The following is a 14,447-nucleotide window of genomic DNA, read 5'->3' as shown; positions in this document are numbered from 1 at the left end:
TTCAGCAAGGCAGGTGACACCAATCCCAACTGGGCAGCCAGGTTTTATGAGGCCAGGACAAACAGCACTGATTTGAAGCCTTGTAGAGGGGTTCAAATCACAGGCCCTGCCACAGGCTGGCCTCAGGGTCCTGGGGGAGCTGTGGGCATGCTTCTGAGCCGTAGCTCCTCTATCCACCCAAGGGAGCTGGTAGCACTGTCCTTAAGAGTGTGCTGTGAGCCCGGGGGGTTGCAGGTGGGCATTGAATGATTCCTACCACCCCACAAATACCACTCTGCCCCTCCAACGGGGGCAACCCCTCATGGCCTGCCTCGGCAGCCTGGAAGTTACACTCTATTGCATCACCCCCAGGAAAATGGAGAGAGGCCCCCAGGACCTCATGAGGGTGGTTTTCTGCATAATAAGATGCCTTGGATATTCCTAGAGGTCCGAGCCTAGGCCTCTGTCAGCACATCAGTGAATGCAGCCCTGCTGGACAAGCTCAGGAGGACTCCAGGATCCCGAGTGCCACACAGGCAGACCGGGGCCTGCAATTACAGATGGGCGGTCCCAAGGTCCAGGTGGGGGCTCCCACATGTTCCCAGGAAAGCACCAGGCAGGGAGGGTGGTGGGCAGCAGTTCTGGGCTTTGCTCCTCCCCAGGCCCCATTTCTTCATCTGTAAAATGGGGAGAAAATATTTTCCCTTCCTAACTGCATTGGAAAGATGAGATAAGCAGCCGACTGGGGAAGGTGGAACTTCCCACTCACCCAATATTGGGCGAAATAAGTGGGTTCAGAGACTGAGTGGTGGTGCTGGCCCCAGACACTGGTGAGGATGCAACAACTTGCAGGACTCAGCCTGTCGAACCCCTGCCCGCTGCTGCACTGATGCCTCCTTCCCCCTCACAGAGCCCTGATGCCGGGCTGTCCTGATGGCGGGAGCTCCCCTAGGCCTCCACAGCCGTGGTCCAAATGAACCCTGCACTCCACACCAGAGCTCCTCACCACTGGGGCACCCTGGGCTGCCCTCGGGGCTGGCACTCTCGGTGGTGGGGGCCGTCCCACGCCTGGTAGGATGCTGAGCGGCACCCCCGGCCTCCACCCACTAGACGTTGGTAGCATTCGTTGTGACAACCAATTTATACCCAAACATTGCCAATACTGCCCCCAGTGGAGAACCAATGACGGGTAGTCTAGACTGTCCATGTCACCTTCTCTTAGTTCTTCCCCAGACTGGGACGTCTCACAACCAAGTCCTTGTCCCACCCCACTCTCTACATCCTGGCATCCAGCACCGCCCCCTGCTGAGGGCTCGGCCAATGTTTCCTGAATGAATGAGTGGCCTCTGGATGTGAGCATGGGTCACACACCTCATGGTGATTGGATGGGGGTTTCTCATGAGTAGAGGGACCCCCACATGCCAGGGCTGCGCTGAGCAGGGACGTCAGTGGCTCCCTCTGTGAAGGCGGCCACTTGAGGCAGGACTCTAGGAGCGTCTGTCACACCCAGCAGTGCACAGGATGATTCAGAGAGAGGCTGTCCCAAGGCCTCCCGGCTCACTGGTCGCAGTCTTCCCGGTCCTCCCGCCACCCTCCACACAGCACCACTGCCACCCACATCCCTGCTGGGCAGGAGAGGTGGTCAGGAGGGCAGACACAGGGCAGTGGCGAGTCTGATCCAGGTTTTGTGAGGCCTCCCTATAAAGAAAAGAATACAAACTTACAAAAACAAAATTAGGTATGATAGTGAATATTTCTTTAGGATGAGGAAAAAAAAAAAGCAAACATACAAAATCCAGAAAACCAACATCGTGTTTTTACAAAGGGCCTGCTCCATCTCCATAACACTTCTTCCTGCACTTTTTGGCTGCGTACTTTTTATCTATCTCATTGTTTGAGAATTTTACATCACCTACGATAGAAGGAATAGAAACATAATTGCTCTTCCTCCAGCATGGCTGATTGAAAATTGTTTTTTCTTATTCATAATTAGAACACATAGAACAGATGACTTAACACGTGCACACAGCTTTGCAGTACAGCTAGAGGTCTGTGTACGTTAAACAACAAGTTCTGATTAATTCTATTTACAAGATTCCTGTTTGCAAAAGGAAGCAGGCCAGGCATAGTGGCTCCCACCTGTAATGCCAGTACTTTGGGAGCCCAAGGTGGGCAGATCACTTGAGCCCAGGAGTTTAAGACCAGCCTGGCCAACATGGTGAGATCTTGTGTCTACAAAAAAAAAAAAAAAAAAAAAAAAAAAAAAAATAGCTGGATGTGTAGTTCCAGCTACTCAGGAGGCTAAGGCGGAAGGATTGCTTGAGCCTGGGAGGTTGAGGCTGCAGTGAGCTGTGACTGCCCTACTGCACTGCAGCCTGGGTGACAGAGCAAGTCCCTATATCAAAAAAAAAAGAGGAAGCAGCAATGCTGGGTGCACATTTATAATTGTATACGATGCATTTATCAACAGACCATTTCTGCTCTGGCGAGGCCCTGATGAGAGCTGAATACTCTGCTTACAATGGTACATGCCCGAGGACCGTCAGAGGGTCCACCGGGCGCTTGGGCTCCGTGTGTTTCAGACCAGCCTGGCCAACATGGTGAAATCCGCATCCATGTGCAGTGCAGAGCATGGCAGGGTGCATTCTCCTCCTCACCGTCTCTCCCAAGCACCTTCAGGTCGTGATGCCGAAGAAACCATCTATGCCCAGGTCTTAATCCATAAAGGTGCCTAACAGAGGTCAACGCTATTGAAAGGAAAGTCTAACATCGCTCTTGAAACATTCGCTAGAAATGAGAGATGTGGCAGGCCCCGCAGGGAGGCAGGGGGAAGCCGCAGGCAGACCAGGAGGCAGAAAGGAGCGAGGGAAAGGCCAAGCCACAGCCTGTGTTGGCTTCCCTGGGAAAGCCGGGCAGAGCAGGGGAGAGAGCTTGGGACGGGCTGATTTGTCTGATTCTGGGTTGCGGGGCTGTCCCTTGTGGTCTGGTTCTGGGCCTGGGTTGACACTGGGCAGGGAAATATTGGCTGGGGGTACAGAAGATGAAGGAAGTGGTTTGGAGCAGGGGCTCTGGGCAGCAGGGGAGGTGCCAACAGCCCTGGTCAGGAGGTTGGCCCTGTCATCATGACCGCAAGTACTCAAACGCAGGATCTAAGGAGGCACAGATCAAGGACGAAGCCAGCAGGAAGGTCAGTGAGGATGAGGGGGACTTGGGGTCTTTCTTCCTCTGCCTCCTTCCCCTTCCCACACTGGAGGGTAAATTGTGTTCTTCTGTGAAAGTCACAAGAACTCTCAGACACCCAGAGAGAGTTCACACACAAACACAGGAAAAGACACAAGTCGTATGACCATCTCAGCAGATGCAGCCGAATGTTTGATGACACTCACTGTCTGTTCTTAAGGAAAAGCTCAGCCCTCTGGGAAGAAAAGACCCGTTGTTAAGCTGATGAAGGCCATCTATGGAAAAAGTCAGAGCTGCCAACAGAGCTAACAGGAAAATGTTGAAAGCTTTCTTTACAAGATTGGCAAGGGGACAAAGAATCCTATTAGTGCCACTGCTATTCAATATCAGCCTGGATGTGGCAGACTGCACAGTGAGTCGGGTAAAGTTTGTGAAGAAGAAAACAAAACTGTCTTTATTCACAGATGATATGGTTGTGTATGCAGAAGAGTCTACATAATCCACAGGGAAATTCTGAGGATTCAGAGGAGTTTAGCAAAGTTGTTGGGTTCAAAATCCATAGGCAAGATTCCATTTTCTTACTATATATTAGCAACAATGTTGGAAAAGTAAAATTTATAAAAAGACATAATAGCACAAAATATCAAGAATCTAAGAATAACGTACAAGGTCACTGTACAGAAATGTTATTAGTAGGCATTAAAGATGGTCTAAACACCACTATGAGATATCATCTCACACCAGTTAGAATGGCAATCATTAAAAAGTCAGGAAACAACAGGTGCTGGAGAGGATGTGGAGAAATAGGAACACTTTTACACTGTTGGCGGGACTGTAAACTAGTTCAACCATTGTGGAAGTCAGTGTGGCGATTCCTCAGGGATTTAGAACTAGAAATACCATTTGACCCAGCCATCCCATTACTGGGTATATACCCAAAGGACTATAAATCATGCTGCTATAAAGACACATGCACACGTATGTTTATTGCGGCACTATTCACAATAGCAAAGACTTGGAACCAATCCAAATGTCCAACAATGATAGACTGGATTAAGAAAATGTGGCACATATACACCATGGAATACTATGCAGCCATAAAAAATGATGAGTTCATGTCCTTTGTAGGGACATGGATGAAATTGGAAACCATCATTCTCAGTAAACTATCGCAAGAACAAAAAACCAAACACCGCATATTCTCACTCATAGGTGGGAATTGAACAATGAGATCACATGGACACAGGAAGGGGAATATCACACTCTGGGGACTGTGGTGGGGTGGGGGGAGGGGGGAGGGATAGCATTGGGAGATATACCTAATGCTAGATGACGAGTTAGTGGGTGCAGCACACCAGCATGGCACATGTATACATATGTAACTAACCTGCACAATGTGCACATGTACCCTAAAACTTAAAGTATAAAAAAAAAAAAAAGATGCTCTAAACAAATGGAGATACCATGTTCATGGATTAGAAGACTCAAAATGAATTCTTCCCAAATTAATTAATTTTTTCCAAATTGATTTGTAGAACTAAAGAAATTGCTATCCAAATCCTAACCAGGTTTTTGTGGAACTTAAAATACTTACTCTAAAATTTGTGGTGTTTTCGTTTTTGATTTTTTTTTTCTTTTTCTTCTTCTTCTTATATTGAGATGGGGTTTCTGTATGTTTTCCAGGCTGGTCTCAAACTCCTGGGCTCAAGCCATCTGCCCGCCTCAGCCTCTCAAAGTGCTTGGATTACAGGCATAAAGCACTTCATCCAGACTGAAATTTGTATGGAAATACAAATTCAATTTGACAAATATTTGGCCAGGCACGGTGGCTCATGTCTATAATCCCAGCACGTTGGGAGGCTGAGGCGGGTGGATCACTTGAGGTCAGGAGTTCGTGACCAGCCTGGCCAACATGGTGAAACCCCATCTCTACTAAAAATACAAAAATTAGCCAGAAATCACTTGAACCCAGGAGGCGAAGGCTGCAGTGAGCCAAGATTGTGCCACTGTACTCCAGCCTGGTCAAGAGAGCGAGACTCCATCTCAAAAAGAAAAAATAATAAATAAAACATATTTATTGAGCCCCTTAGTCCAGGGACTGCTTCTGGTACTTGGGATGCCTCTAAGAACCCCACCCACAAAGACCCTTCTTCGTAGACCTTAGCAGGAGAGACACACAGTAAAGAGTAAACACAATACATAAGCAAAGTACCCAGTATGGCAGGAGGTCATAACTGTTTTGCAAAAAACCAAGACTACAGAGGGGAGGGTCACCAGGACATCTAGGGGCAGAGGTGGGGTGAGAATCCAACCTTCCACACGGGCCATCTCTGCGACCCATCTCTGTGACCCCAACAAGAGGCCCCTCGCCGGCCATCCCGTTCCAGCTTCTGATGTCCTGATGTAGAAGCGGCTCTTCTGCAGCTCTGAGGTGAGAGGCCAAGCCCTCCATGACCCCAAAAGGCCAGGGCTCCCCAAGTGTTATCCACAAACACCCCTGTGGGGACTGCAGGCTCCTACAAGGTGCCCTTGCACAGGTCTCTTGCAGAGCTTCTCCACCCACTCTCTGGGCCCTGACACAATGGGAGGGTGCCTGTCCTTACCCCAGCTGGATGTCCCACCACACTCCTGCCTGGGGACTTCTGGCACGCAGGAGAGGCTGGACATGCAGATGCAGAGAGGCTTGCCCCAACGCCGTTGCCCGTTTTACCTGGAAGTTCGTGGTTCTTTAATTCTTGCTCCAAACTGTGAGTCAACCTTTAAAATATATGATATTGAAGTTCTCCTTCAGCCTCCAGTCTTTCATCAGAGTTAAATCCAGAGATTTCACGAGCAGTAGATAAATCTGCAGTAGAGAAAAGTGCTCCAAAGGTGGGCACGCCAGGCTCCCATTTGGAGCTGTTTATAAATGCTTTTATGTAGACCCCTCCTAGATGATGAGGAATGGCCTCAGAGCAACCCTGGGAAGGATGAGGAGGGGTCCGGGGACTCCAGACGAAATTGCACAGCTGCCTACCGTGTGAGTGGAAACCCATGCTGCTTCTGCCTGGCCTCTAGGATCCGTGTTCAGGGGAAGCCGCGTCCCTGCGGTCATGAGACGTGATTGTTCAGACCAATGGATGAGGCTGAGCAGAATCATTTCATTTCCCCCGCACTTGCCAAAGGCAGGGACTTTCCTGTTTGTCCCTGCCTGATATGCAGGAAGGGCTCAGAACTACTTAAGAACAAATCAATGAACCTATGGCTTTATGACAAATACCACAGAAACAACCTGAGAAATGGGCTGTCTGGCCTCTAACAAATGACCTCATCTCTCTGAACCTTAATTTCCTCATCAGTAAAGTGGCAGTGCAGCCCCTCCCTCACAGGATGCTCCCTGGCAGAGTGCAGCCCTGCCGTGCAGCAGCCGGTATGACCTCGTCCTTGTGATCAGGAGGGCCCTGCTGAACTGTTTCCGCCCCACAGGTGCCTACGAAGCCCGGGAAATGATGTGGCCTTCCTGGAGCCATGCAATTGCACTGTTGTCACCAGGAAAAGGGCCTGTGGCACCCACCTGGCCACTCATGTCCTAAATGAGACAGGCCCTCTTCATCGGCCTCAGTGGCTCATTGAGATGAGGACTTGGGAATTTTGCTGTTTAACAGAGCAACTGAGCACCCAGGTGGCTGCCCCAGCAGACCCTGGAGACGTTTCAGGAGACCTGGCAGGGACCCAAGCCTCTGCCACTGCACCAGGCCCTGGCCAGAGGGCTGGGCTCAGAGCCCTTTATTTTTTTATTTTTATTTTGTATTTTTTAGAGACAGAGTATTGCCCTGTCTCCCAGGCTGGAGCACAGCAGTTGAAACCATACCTCACTGCAGCCTCGATCTCCCAGGCTTAAATGATTCTCCTGCCTCAGCCTCCAAGTAGCTGGGACCACAGGCATATGCCACCATGCCAGCCTTATTGTTAAATGTTTTGGGTAGATCCCATCTCCCTATGTTGCTCAGGCTGGTCTTGAACTCCTGGGCTCAAGCGTTCTTCACATCTCAGCCTCTTGAGTAGCTGAGACCACAAGTGTGTGCCACCGCACCTGGCCCCAGAGCCCCTTTTAAACTGCAACTCACAGTCTCCAAGTTAGACTCACAAAGAGAAGATCTAAATATGTGTCTCCTTGAGGGAGGCTGAGGAGTGGAGGAGGATGAACTCTTACAAAACGTCAACCTTTTTAAAAATGTGTTTTCAGTAATTGCTGTTCTGCACCAAGTTTTATCCTAGTGGGAGTTTCATGTCGGAATTACTAAGTAAGAGTTCATAACAGACAAGTTAATCGCCCTTGTGTAGGGGCAAGGCACCGAGTGATGATCTCTGTACCTAGGTAGGTGCTTCCTGGATCCGCACAAGCACAGGATATGGCAGGTGGGGAGTGGGTGGGGGGTTATGAAGGGCAGCTGAGGAGGGGCAGGGGGCAGGGGAAAGCAGGATCTCTGATGGTAGAAGGGAGTGGTCACTACGTCCCTAACACACCCCCTTCATGTCCCCGCTATAGCCACACACCACGGGGGAAAGGCTCCAGGCCAGCCCCCATCCCCTCAGGACCATGACGCGGGCATCTGCAGAAACGGGTGGGGGCTGTCTGGCCTGAGAGGCCTAGAGCCAGGAAGAGGTGGTTTAGAGCTGCCCTCCTCCTCCAACATCAGCCCCAACCCCCTTCCTCAGCAGCAGATCCCACCTGAGTCTCTCCTAGGCCTGTTCTGGATCCAAAGTGGGTATGAGACATTCACCATCTACTCCTTTGCTCCACCATCACCAGAGGCTTTGTGGTACCTTATTTTTGAGAAGAGGCAACATATTCTAGGACTAGGCTTGGAACAAGGGAGAAATTCATCATGCATCCCTCCATTTATCCATCCATCCATCCATCCATCCATCCATCCATCCATCCATCATCCATTCTCCCACCTACCCACTCATTCCCCATCCAGCTACCCACTCATCCATCCATCCATTTGTCCATTCACCTACCAATCCATTTATCTATCCATCCATCCCCATCCATCCATCCGTCAATCATTATCGATCCATCTATCCACTCATCCATCTATCTACCTACCAATCCATTCATTATCCATTCATCCCTGTCCATCCATCCATGTATCTACCTATCAATCCATTCATTATCCATCCACCTACCAATCCATTCATTATCCATCTACCCCATCCATCCATTCACCTACCAATTCTTACATTATCCATCCATCCCCATCCATCCATCCATCCACCCACTCATCCACCTATCAATTCATTCATTATCAATCCATCCCCATCCATCCACCCACCCATTCATCATCCATCTATCCCCATCTACCCATCCACCTACCCATCCATCCATCCACCCACTCACCCACCTATCAATTCATTCATTATCAATCCATCCCCATCCATCTACCCATCCACCTACCCATCCATCCATCCACCCATCCATCCACCTATCAATTCATTCATTATCAATCCCTCCCCATCCATCCACCCACCCACTCATCCATTCATCATCTATTCTTATCCATCCATCCACTTACCCATCCATCCATCCACCCCATCTACCCATCCATCCATCCACCCCATCTACCCATCCATCCATCCACCCATCCAGCTACCAATGCATTCATTATCCATCTATCCACCCACCCACCCATCCATTCATCATCCATCTATCCCCATCTACCCATCCACCTACCCATCCATCCATCCACCCATCCATCCACCCACCCACCCACCTATCAATTCATTCATTATCAATCCATCCCCATCCATCTACCCATCCACCCATCCATTCATCATCTATTCCCATCCATCCATCCACTTACCCATCCAGCCGTCCACCCCATCTACCCATCCATCTATCCACCCCATCTACCCATCCATCCATCCACCCATCCACCTACCAATGCATTCATTATCCATCTATCCACCCACCCACCCATCCATTCAGCATCCATCTATCCCCATCCATCCATCAACCCACCCATCCATTCAGCATCCATCTATTCCCATCCATCCATCCACTCATCCATCCATCCACCCATCCATCCATCCACCCACCCATCCACCTACCAATTCATTCATTATCCATCTATCCACCCACCCACCCATCCATTCATCATCCATCTATCCCCATCCATCCATCAACCCACCCACCCATTCAGCATCCATCTATTCCCATCCATCCATCCACCCACCCATCCACCTACCAATTCATTCATTATCCATCTATCCACCCACCCACCCATCCATTCAGCATCCATCTATCCCCATCCATCCATCAACCCACCCACCCATTCAGCATCCATCTATTCCCATCCATCCATCCACTCACTCATCCACCCATCTACCCACCCATCCATCCACCCATCCATCCACCTACCAATTCATTCATTATCCATCCATCCCCATCCATCTATCCCCCCACTCATCCATCCATCCATTCATCATCCATCTATCTCCATCCATCCATCTGTCCCCACCCATCCACCTACCCATCTACCCACTCATCATCCATCTGCCTACCCATCCAGCCACCCATCAATTCTTCATCTGGATGGACAAATCTTCATTGAGCACCAATTCTGTGCTGGGCAACAGGAGACAGAGATGCAGGAAACACAATCTCTACTCTCAGAGAACATGCTTTCCAGGGACAAGAAGACATGGACAGAAGCACCAGGTGAAGATGCTAGGACATGGCTGATCTGTGGTCCATATTCTGTTGGGGAAAACTGGGGGCCTGGGGACATTGGTCTAATGAAGAGAAGACTTGGAGGAACTGGCATATGCTGCTGAGAATGTTTGGTGTCCACCATAATACCTGGGAGGGGGGAGGGAGGACAGAGGGGTGACCACAGTGAAAATGTGGAGGGATCAGTGGAGTGTAAGCCCAGCCATTGAAGGAATGTTTAGGTGAGGCACTGCAGAAGTCAGCTGGACACATGGACACAATCAGGAGTGTAAGTGTTAAAGAAAGAGGAAAGAAACACAAAACGCAGCCTTGGGGCTGACATATCTCTGGCTGGAGGGGAGGTTATCTCTGGGATGGCATGCCTCTGGTGAGGGAGGGGTTTGGAATGTTTCTGGTCTGACATGTTATTTGTGGTTTTTGGTCATGCTGACCTTAGCCATTAGGCTGATGCCCTTTGGATTTAGGCAGTTTTTGATCAGGGTGAACTTAAAATGGCAGTGCTTGTCCAAGATGGCAATACTCCTGCTCTGTCAAGGAGGTCACAGCTGCTGATTGGCCACTCGGAATTGTCTTCATGGAGAGAGAAGACTTTATGGTTATGGGCCACAATATCTAGGGTGTGGCCATGGGAGAGGAGGGCTAGGGTAGTTTTGAGGTCAAGACCATGAAAGGAGAGCAGGCCAGGGTTTTGCAGGGATCACCCCCTGGAAACGGAAATCACCAAAAGTTATAAGAAGAGGAGGAGTGCTGGAGAGTGATGTGGTCCTTGAGGGGCGAGCGGGTGTCCATCTCCAGTTACAGCACAGTCAAGGGGATGCTCAAAGTGTCGACAAAAAAGAGTCAAACTCTGTAAAATATTTGAAGAGAGTTATTCTGAACCAAACCTGAGTGATCATGGCCCATGATGCAGCCCCCAGGAGGTCCTGAGAACATATGTCCAAGGTGGTCAGGGTGCAACTTCATTTTACACATTTTAGGGAGACATGAGACCTCAATCTAATACATTTAAGAAATAAATTGGTTCAGAAAAGCAAGAGAACTAGAAGGCGGGGGGTGGGTGAGGGGGGACTTCCAGGCTATAGGCAGATTTAAAAATTTTCTGGGTGACAATTGGTTGAGTTGATTTAAAGACCTGGGATCAATAGAAAGAAAATGTTTGGGTTAAGATAAAGGATTGTAGAAACCAAAGTTCTTATTTGCAGAGGAAGCCTTCAGGTGGCAGGCTTCAGAGAGAATAGACTGTGAAATATTTCTTATCAGACTAAAGTGTGTTGATGTTAATGCTGGAGCGATAATCATGCAAGTCCGATCCCCACTTCCCATGACAGCCTGAACCAGTCTTTCAGGTTACATTTTAAGAGTGCCCTGGCAGAGGAGGAAGTCCATTCAGATGGCTGGGGGGCCCTCAGAATTTTATTTTTGGTTTACAAAAAGTTTAGGATATGGGGGATGTTGCTCATGGCTGGTCAGGAGCTCAAGAGTGGAAGGGTTTGAGGGAACTGGGGATGGGGGAAGGGGTCTGAGAAGGGGATATACAGAGCTGTCTGGGGCAAGGGGTGGCCTGGGGGGACTCGAACTTTCCATACAGAGGGAGAAGCAGCATAATGAGCTTCATCCTGGGGTCCACAGTGGCAGACAGTGGGGAAAGCAGTGACAGGGAGTTTGCCAGCAGAGGAGGCAGCTGAGGGTGGTCTTACTCAAAGACCCTCCCTGAATGCTGGGAGCTGGGAAGGGGTTTGTTTTGCCCAAGCACATGGGGTCTCACTTGTCTTCAGGCAATGGTGGCTGCCTGAGGATAGCGGAGGCTCATTGCCCTAGGCCAAGTGGGAAAACTGCCTCACCCAGAAGGTCACACCCTCCCCAACAACCCAGTGCCTGATTGATGAGGGGAGGGAGAGGAGACACAAAATGGTCCTGGCCTCAAGGCAGGGACAGCCGTGAGGTGCAGTGCTCCCGAGCTCCCCTTCATCCAACGAGGCTGAAGCAGTCACAGCCTTGCTTAGCTCTCTGCACCAGCTCTCTACCCCCACTCTCCTTTCCTAGGAGCACCCCCTCCATAAACACCTCCACAGGAATTCCATCTCAGCTTTGCTTCCAGGAAACCTGATCCAAGACAGAGGTTGTTGCAAGGGCAGAAGCCACAGGCATCCACACCAGCCTCTGTGCGTTCAGTCTGTGAGCGGCCCAATGCTCCCCATGCACTCCTCCTTAAAGCCTACTCAACCCTGCGGTCTGCAGGCAAATTCCTCGCGGGTGCCTTCCCTTGTCTTGGCTGCCGCTCTGCTTCCTTTGCAAGCTCCTTCTTGCACCCTTGCGCTGGCTTCCTCCAGAGGGCTCCATCCCCTGCCCACTGTGCCTCCGTGGGTGGTGCCCAGATCTCTGTCTCCTCTGCCCTGGACCCCTCTGCCCCTGACCGGCAGATCTATAGAGTTCAATGCCCCTGGAGGGCTCCACGTCCATCCCACAGGGACCTGGACTCTCATCTTCCTCCTGAGCGTGCTCTCCCCGGAGACCTGGCATTGGAATTCGCCCTACCACCTTCTGGTCTCCCCAAGTGGAAACCTGGGCGTCAGTCTGGACGCTTGTCACCAAATTCTGTCCTTTCCACCTTCACATGGACTCTCCATCTTCACCTCCTCGGTGTCTCTATCTCATCCCGATCACCGTCGCCTCTCCTCTGGCGGAGAGCACCAGCATTCCCACTGGTCTCTGCTTTTCCTCAAACACATCTCTGTGTAAATCTCCCCTCAGGATCACTCTGTGGCCCCCACTGCTCTGGGTGGAATCTTCTTTCCAGCGGCGTTTCAGTCCCCTGGGTCTGCCTCACTCCTCACCACCGTCTTGTGCTTCTGCACTGAGCTCCAGCCAGACCACCTGCCTGCAGCCACCTGGCGCTACCTGTTCCCGTGTGCTTCCTGCCTTTGCCTGGAGAGAATAACAATCTATAGTCCAAACTCAAGGACAAAAACAAACTGCTTTTTGGCTGTGGTGGCATGAAACCCCAATAAGTCAATGACAATGCTGCATGCTTCTGAAAGCTGGCCAGTCAGGGATAGCCCCACACTACAGAACAGGACCAGGCAGCAAGAACCTTGTGCCCCTAAAGTCAGGCTGAACACTCTCGCTTCTGAAAGCTGGACAATCCTCAATGCCAGGCTTCCCAAGAGACTCAATTTGTTTTGCTCTGAGAGATGGTCCTATAAGCACAGTTCCCCTTTGCTCTAGTAAGCAAGATACTCAGCTTCAGCACTGACCAGCCTCACAATCCGTCCTCACCAAGTGGAGGGCCCTCTCTCCGGGTTCCTCCACGGCCGTATCTGTCTGTGTTCATACACTTTCCCCTCAGCACTTACAGACATGGGCTGGCATAGGGGGTGCTGGCGGCAGGGGTGAGAAATAAACTTTCAGCCCTAGGTGAGGAGCCCAAGAGGAGAGCATGCTGTCACCTGGAGTCTCTGGTATGTGCCTGGCACCTGTACTGATTGCATTAACCACTGTGATTTTTTAGAAGATGTACTACTTGGAAATGTATAATACATACGGAGAAGTGTATGAAATATGTACAATTTAAAGATAAGGAAAAATGCATGCCTGTGTGCCCACCACCTAGTGAAGAAATACAACCTGGACACCACTTTGGAAGCCTGTCTGTGTTCACCCATTGCATTCTCCCTCCTCCCCCAGCCCAGGTATCCTCCATCCTTTAGCCATCCCCTGACTTTCTTTAGTTTCATTGCCTGTGCATGCAGCCACGAATAAAATATTGCTTAGTTATCTGGGAAACTGGGCTGTATAGGAAAAGGGCTCTTAGAACCCCACACCACTGTCAGATGCAGGATCCCAGAAGACTCTGCTCCCAGTCCAGCTTCCAATTCCTGTGGGGTTATAACAGGCCTTTCTAGAGACACTGGGGGCAGGATTCACAGAGCTGGAACATTTGCAGTGAGGACCACATTCCAGATGACCAACAGGGACATGCTTGGGGGGGACAGGCCAATTTGGACTGTCCCCTTCTAAGCCCACCAAGACCTACCTGTAGCTCTCAGGAGTGGGGTCAGGGCAAAACATGTATGTGGGGTAAAACAGGTGACCTCTGATTCTAGGCACCAGGAGATGGAGAGAAGAGCAGGAATGAGGGAACAGAAGGGGAAGGCAGGCACAGGTGAGAATCTAGGCCAGGCTCACCTGGCCATTCTGTCCTGAGGCTTAAAAACATGCAATGATGGCAATGACAGCATTTGATCTGTCTCTGGAGTCACTTCGCATGAAGTCATTCTCCCTCCACCACCCTCCTGGGGGATTCCTTTACCTCCTCTCCCCCATACATCCCATATTGGGAACTTGTGCTTACAGCTAAGATGCAGTAACAGACTGAATTTACCCTCTTGCCTGAAACAACTCAACAGCTGGAAAAAAAGAAATGAAACGATGGCTCTGAAAATACTAGAAAAGCAGCACAGGACAGCAGCAGATCACCTTGATTCCAGGGACCTGAAATCTTCTCTGGAACAACACAAGATACAATTTAAATGTAAATTAGGGTAGGCCCAGTGGCCCACGCCTGTAATCCCAG

The sequence above is a fragment of the Gorilla gorilla genome, chromosome 12, assembly GCF_029281585.2.
Source record: "Gorilla gorilla gorilla isolate KB3781 chromosome 12, NHGRI_mGorGor1-v2.1_pri, whole genome shotgun sequence".
Classification (NCBI taxonomy): Eukaryota; Metazoa; Chordata; class Mammalia; order Primates; family Hominidae; genus Gorilla; species Gorilla gorilla.
The sequence above is the reverse complement of the archived record's forward strand: the minus strand, read 5'-3'. Positions refer to the sequence as shown.